Here is a 6,004-nt window from a genome sequence, read left to right as displayed (position 1 = left end):
TTTTGTAGCAACTTGTTAAAACAACTTGAGTGCCTCTTAAAAAAAAGTGACTGAAACAAACCTTTCCAGTCTCCCTTCTGAGAACAATGTTGTGTTTGATTAGCCTCAGAGCACTGCTCCCTGAAAGATCTGTTCTCCCCACAAGAAACGGCTGCTATCAGCTGAACAGATCTCTGAGCCAGACATGCCCGGGCTTGGGGCATTTGTCTGGCATTAGGAAGTGTCTGGAATACTAGTAACTACCAACTGGCAAGTCTTATGACTACAAGAGTTATTACACCACCCCTCCCTCTCTGTCCACATTCCCTGTCCTCCCCCGACGCGCTCACACAAGCGTGCTTTTTTTCTGCTTCCATGGAGAAAAGGTTAGCTGGTCTTTGTGGTTTCCGTGGAGGATGACTTGAGTGGAAATCGTTCTCATAGCTACGTCCCTTGAGCCAAAACTAACCAGGAGAGAAGGCGAGGGGAAGCCCTGCTCCTGTCCCAGAAGCCCAGCCCCCCACACCTCAGCCCTCTACCTTCTCACCGTGACGCCGGCAGGGCAGCGACCACTGACCACCACACTCTGGGTGGCCTGTACATGTTATGCTGTAAATATTTTGAAACACAGGAGTGATTTTTTCCATGTGTATTTGTGTGTGTGGAATTTCTCCCCTTTTTGCAGTGTTTTTAAAGTTGTAGCTGGTACACCCTTGTTGACCACTCCAAATTCATTCACTCTCCAAACCTTTGACAGGTTCCTGCAGGGCACAAAGGATTGTGCCAGGAGCAGTTTCCTGGCAGTTTTTGATGGAAGGCATCAGGCTTCACTGGACCAGGTGTTGAAATGGATAGTTTCACAGGGGGATGAATACAGGTGGTTTGGGTGAAGGAAAAGAGATGCGATTTGGAGCCCTGCGTATGCTAATTGTATCACTTAGTAGCTGCATACCTTAACCTGCTGTGAGCCTCAGTCTTACCATCAAACAATGGGGGCAGTGAGCTCGTCCTCTGTCATTAGACCAGGTCTGTTGGATTTTTAGCGCAGTGTGTGTTAGAGTACGGGTCACTCTCTGGTGCTGAGGTTGATCTAATGGCCCACCGAGGGGTATGGAGGAATTCTCCATCTCATCGTCTTTGTTTACACCTGGATTTGTGCTTTTATCCTGTGAAGGACTCAGGCCAGGCCACTGATTGGCATCAGGTGGGGAAGTCCGGCCTGTGTGATAAACCACCATGGAGGCCACACCCTCCACAATTCACTGTAAGGCCAGCACTTCGGGCCTGTTGACGGGAAGCAGCAGCAGTGAACTTCTCTGTTAGCCGTTCTGTCCTCAGACCGGATAGTGAACAGCCAACAACTAACATGATAACAATGACAATGAGGGGATTTGTGGTCTCTACTCTGCTGTGGTACCTGTGCTTTGAGAGGTCTGGAAAAAGGGAAATTACTTTGTTTTTGCAAAGGCAATTTTATCAGGTATGTTATCCTAGAATGCAAAAAGACAATACACAGGCTTAGTTAAAGTGAAGATTGATCTTTGTCAGGGAAAATTCTAGCCTAGGACATGACTAAACTGCTTTTAGTTAGAAAGTTTTAATTTCAGACCATCTTATGTGGTTTATTTAGGTTTCTGAGATTGTAAGGCCATCACACAGGCCTTTCCTGAGTTTGTCAGGTTGAGTATGTGGCCCCTTTTCGTACACATTATAAATAAGCAACTTGCCTGACATTAAAACCACAAGTCCATCCTGTAATTGTGCAGGAAACTCTTTATGTCCCAAGTTTAGATCCTTCCACATTTTTCTTGGCTTTTTTATGTCATTTTGCTTTCTAAAGTTCCCTGTAGTTTCAAGTTACTTCTCTAATATGTCCTTAATCTCACATGCACTACCTCTGCCCTATCCACTGGATTTGAAATATTTCCTATGCTTCTCTATCCAGATGCTTCTCAAACTATCTCCAGTGATAGACCAGTTTGTTTGTTTGATGTCCAATCTGTTGCAGAAAAATACTTTGGTAAAATGCAATGAAAATGAATTACTAGGAAAAGGAAATTTAAAAAAAGGCACACAAAAACAAGAGCAGTTTTCATTAGAATCAACTGACAAACTACTCTGTAGAACTGTTAGAAAAGTTTCTAAAAGCTTATTTTCAATTTTCATGGTGTATCTCACCATGCACTCATCGAATAGTTTGTGAATCGATACCTATTTGTGGACCACATTTTAAATAGAACCGCTATGCACTGAGATGTGCTGGAAATGCTTAACAGTAGGCTCTCCAGGGGACAACTACTGATTTATAGTATCTGCCAATTTCCATGGTGTAAACACTCAGGCCAAGTTCAGTTTCAAGCTATTAATGAAATGTCACTGAACACAGATTTGGGAAGAGATGTGCACAATCAACTCTTATGGGCTTGTTCTTAGGTTCGAAAGACTTTCTAAAATTTAGTAACCAAGAACTGCTAAATAATTCTTCAGCATAGCTTTATAGTATCTGACCTATTAGCTTAGACAGTGAGAACCCATTAATAAGAAGATGCAGAAAGTGGGTTTGATCCTACATCTGCTTTATGGCCACCTGACTTATGTGTGCTCTTTTTTAAAAAAATATATTTTTATTGATTTCAGAGAGGAAGGGAGAGGGACAGAGACATTAATGATAGAGAATCATTGATTGACTGCCTCCTGCATGCCCCCCACTGGGGATAGAGCCTGCAACCCAGGCATGTGCCCTTGACAGGAATCAAACCAGGGACTCTTCAGTCCGCAGGCCAACGCTCTATCCACTGAGCCAAACGAGCTAGGGCTCTTTTTTTTTTTTTTTTTTTACAATATACAAAATAAATCTATTTACCAGATTGTAGATACAAAATAATTAGCCATTTACATGCAATAAACATTAATATTTCAAGAAAAACCATTTAAATATATTACGTGCAATAAACATTAATATTTTAAATATAATAATATTACCAGAACTGTACTAACATAGTATAATATCACAAAAGTTGTAGGAAATATTAAAAATCTGCAAATATCAGGATTACTTTTATTATTTTCTAAAATATTTTTGTTTATCAGTTTATGTTGTTCATTATATTCCACAAATGAGTGAGACCATGTGATATTTATCTTTCTCCGACTGGCTTATTTCGCTTAGCATAATGCTGTCCAGTTCCATCCATGCTATTGCAAACGGTAAGAGTTCCTTCTTTTTTATAGCAGCGAAGTATTCCATTGTGCAGATGTACCAGTTTTTTAATACCCTCCTCTACCATACTCTTCCTGGCTCTCAGATCTCAATGGATTCTAAGTCATTCGTGTTATTGAATCATGCGAGTAGAATGAAAAAAAACCAAAAACTTAGGAGAGAAGAAGGGTTTAGGGCTTAGTCTGAAAAGCTAGGGAAGAGTAATGCTGGGGAAATTGGGGGATTTAGTCGTATGAGTTTCTAGAGCAACCTTGTATGCAAAAGATTTGGGGCACAAGAAAGAAGGGAGTTGTGAGAATTGTGAGCTGTGTGTTGGATCTTCTTTCTTCTACTTCAAACGGCAGTCTTGGAGATTTGAACTCCTAATACCTATTTGATGACTGACAGGTGGTGCCTGACTGTGATTCCTGGGGTAGCACTGTGACAAGCTCCACACCACAGTAACCTCATCACAAAGCCCCTAGGATAAAAACACAGCCAATGAGTCCTGTCCTCTATTCAGCTCCCTTATTCTAAGTGGGACAGTCTTAAGTTCTTACTTCCTTCAGGCACTGGGGCTGGGCCAGCCTGTTAGGGAAGACATGTCCCCAGAACTCTCCCTGTCCAACCTAGCCATGGTGGACTTGTGGCATTGCTGCTGCTCTCTGGAAGTCCCCATTGGTCAACGTACTGTGGGGGCTAAAAAATATATGAATACTTTTTTCTCCCACTCTTTGGCTGGGCTAACAATCAAATTAACAGAGATAGAATAACAGTCAAAAATCAAAGTTTTAATACATGCGAATGGAGAATGCACATAGGCATGAAGACCATGAGGCAACATGGGGTATATAAGACATTTCTGAACCAAGGAGAAAGGGGAGGGGGCAACAGGGGACTAGATGTCAGAAGTGAGAATGGGTGATTTACAGGTAGTTGAGGAGGAGGCAAACATACAGAGCAGGCAAATTCTTGCTGGGCAACTCAGAAACAATGGGTATCCAGCTGAGAGGTGTGGAGTCTTCCTGCTAGGGTGAAGATTCTTACAGTGATTAAGCCAAAGCTCCCTTCCCAAAGCAGGTTTCTCAGTCTGCATCTCTTGGGCAGGAAAGAGGGAGGCGGGGAGCGGAGGGGAGAGCAAAGGTTCTTTCTGAGATTTTTGTTTCTTAATAAACAGCTTAAGATCAATGTCCCTAAAAGCAGTTTCCCGGTGTCAAAATTTTGGTTCCCTTCAGCAGCCAGAGTTATCCCTATGGATATCGAAGAGGAGCCAACAACAGCCCTCAGATGCCACCAAATTACAATGGGCCCTAACGAGTGGCTCCAAGCCCAGTCATTACCCTGGAAATAAGGTGCCCCTCCACCTCCATATCACACTCAGCACATCGGGGCAGACTTTTTACTGTACATCACAGCAAAGGAAGCGATTCTGTATTTGTCTGCTTTGTCCGGTTTTGACCGTCTACATTAAAAGAGAAAATTGGGGTAGTTAACCACAAAGCAGTAAATCATTCAAAAGATCAGACATTTGATGTTGGAATGTGGCATTGAGTTTCTTTGGAATATGAGTGACCAAATGTCCTGGGAATCCATTTTTAAGAAAATAATGAGTTCACATTGTAAAGATTTGTTTTAGAAAAAGTAATAAAGTGATCTAATCTCATTTGGTTCAAATAGACAGATTCTATCCTAGTTATGGTCACTCCTCCTCCCACCCACTCTGGTCTCAGCATGACCCTAAGCAGGGCTATCCTGTTCAGACCTTCCTGGGGAGCACAAGGTAGTGCCCCAGTAGTGACAGTGCATGGAACCACAGCGGGTGAGGTGGAATACTGACAACGCTCATGCTCGCGTGACTTGGCCAGAAGCTTCACTGTGGCCCTGGGGAGAACCTGAGACCAGACTGGTTCTGCTCCTGGCTCTGCACCTTGCAGGCTCTGTGAGTCTCCACTGGACACATTGCCTCTCAGGACTGCTGACTGTTGAGCTCTGTTCCCATGCAAAGCTGTATGTTTTATGCCATAATCTTAAATGGAAGGTTTCCCTGGGCTGAGCCTCTACCAGCATCCTTCCCAGGTAACTGAGAGGTGACATGTGTATTATTCACATTACCCTCCCCCTTTCCTCAAGAGCACATATGATATTGTAATGTGACATCTCTGTGTGTGTTTTCCTTCAACTGTCAGGCAATCCCTGAGAAGTAGCCAAACATCTCTGTCCCTATGTCTTTTACGGTTAAGGAAATCACTCTGAATCACAGGGCAGTGGAGCATCAGGACAACATAATAGGGTCTTTCTGTTTATTGGTCATTATTGGATGCTTCCTTTGAGTGGCCTTGGGAAGCATCCTAAGAATTGAAGTGAATGTTTCCTTCTACATGATGGCCCCAGTGCCAGTTAGAGCCAGAGGTAAGGGGGTGGGTTGTGTGGTCAGGACCTGCTGATTTGATATAACAGCAGGGACGCCAGCTGAGAGGAAAAGGCATGGATGAGGTGGGGGTGGCGGTGGGGCTGGGGAGAAAGTGATGGAAACCCAATAGTTCTAGCTATGTTTTAAAGGGACTAAACAAAAGTCTTTAGAAAGCTGGTAAAGAAATTGTTCACTGGCAAGGAGTTCCCATTTGGACACTTAATAACTCATTTTGATCTGCATTTTCCTATATCGTGCTACACAAATGGAAAGCTGAAAGCCAGTGTGTAAAGCTTCTTCAAGACCCTCAGCGTTACAATTAGATCAGTGGTTCTCAACCTTCTGGCCCTTTAAATACAGTTCCTCATGTTGTGACCCAACCATAAAATTCTTTTCGTTGCTACTTCATAACTGTT

At 43.1% G+C, this 6,004-nt stretch overlaps 1 protein-coding gene across 1 annotated transcript in view; it reads left to right on the top strand.

Moving 5' to 3' along the window:
* Positions 1 to 6,004, top strand: part of DLGAP1 (DLG associated protein 1) — a 229,133-nt gene that overhangs the window by 181,508 nt on the left and 41,621 nt on the right.

The sequence above is a fragment of the Myotis lucifugus genome, unplaced genomic scaffold (assembly GCF_000147115.1).
Source record: "Myotis lucifugus unplaced genomic scaffold, Myoluc2.0 scaffold_58, whole genome shotgun sequence".
NCBI lineage: Eukaryota > Metazoa > Chordata > Mammalia > Chiroptera > Vespertilionidae > Myotis > Myotis lucifugus.
The sequence above is the reverse complement of the archived record's forward strand: the minus strand, read 5'-3'. Positions and strand labels throughout refer to the sequence as shown.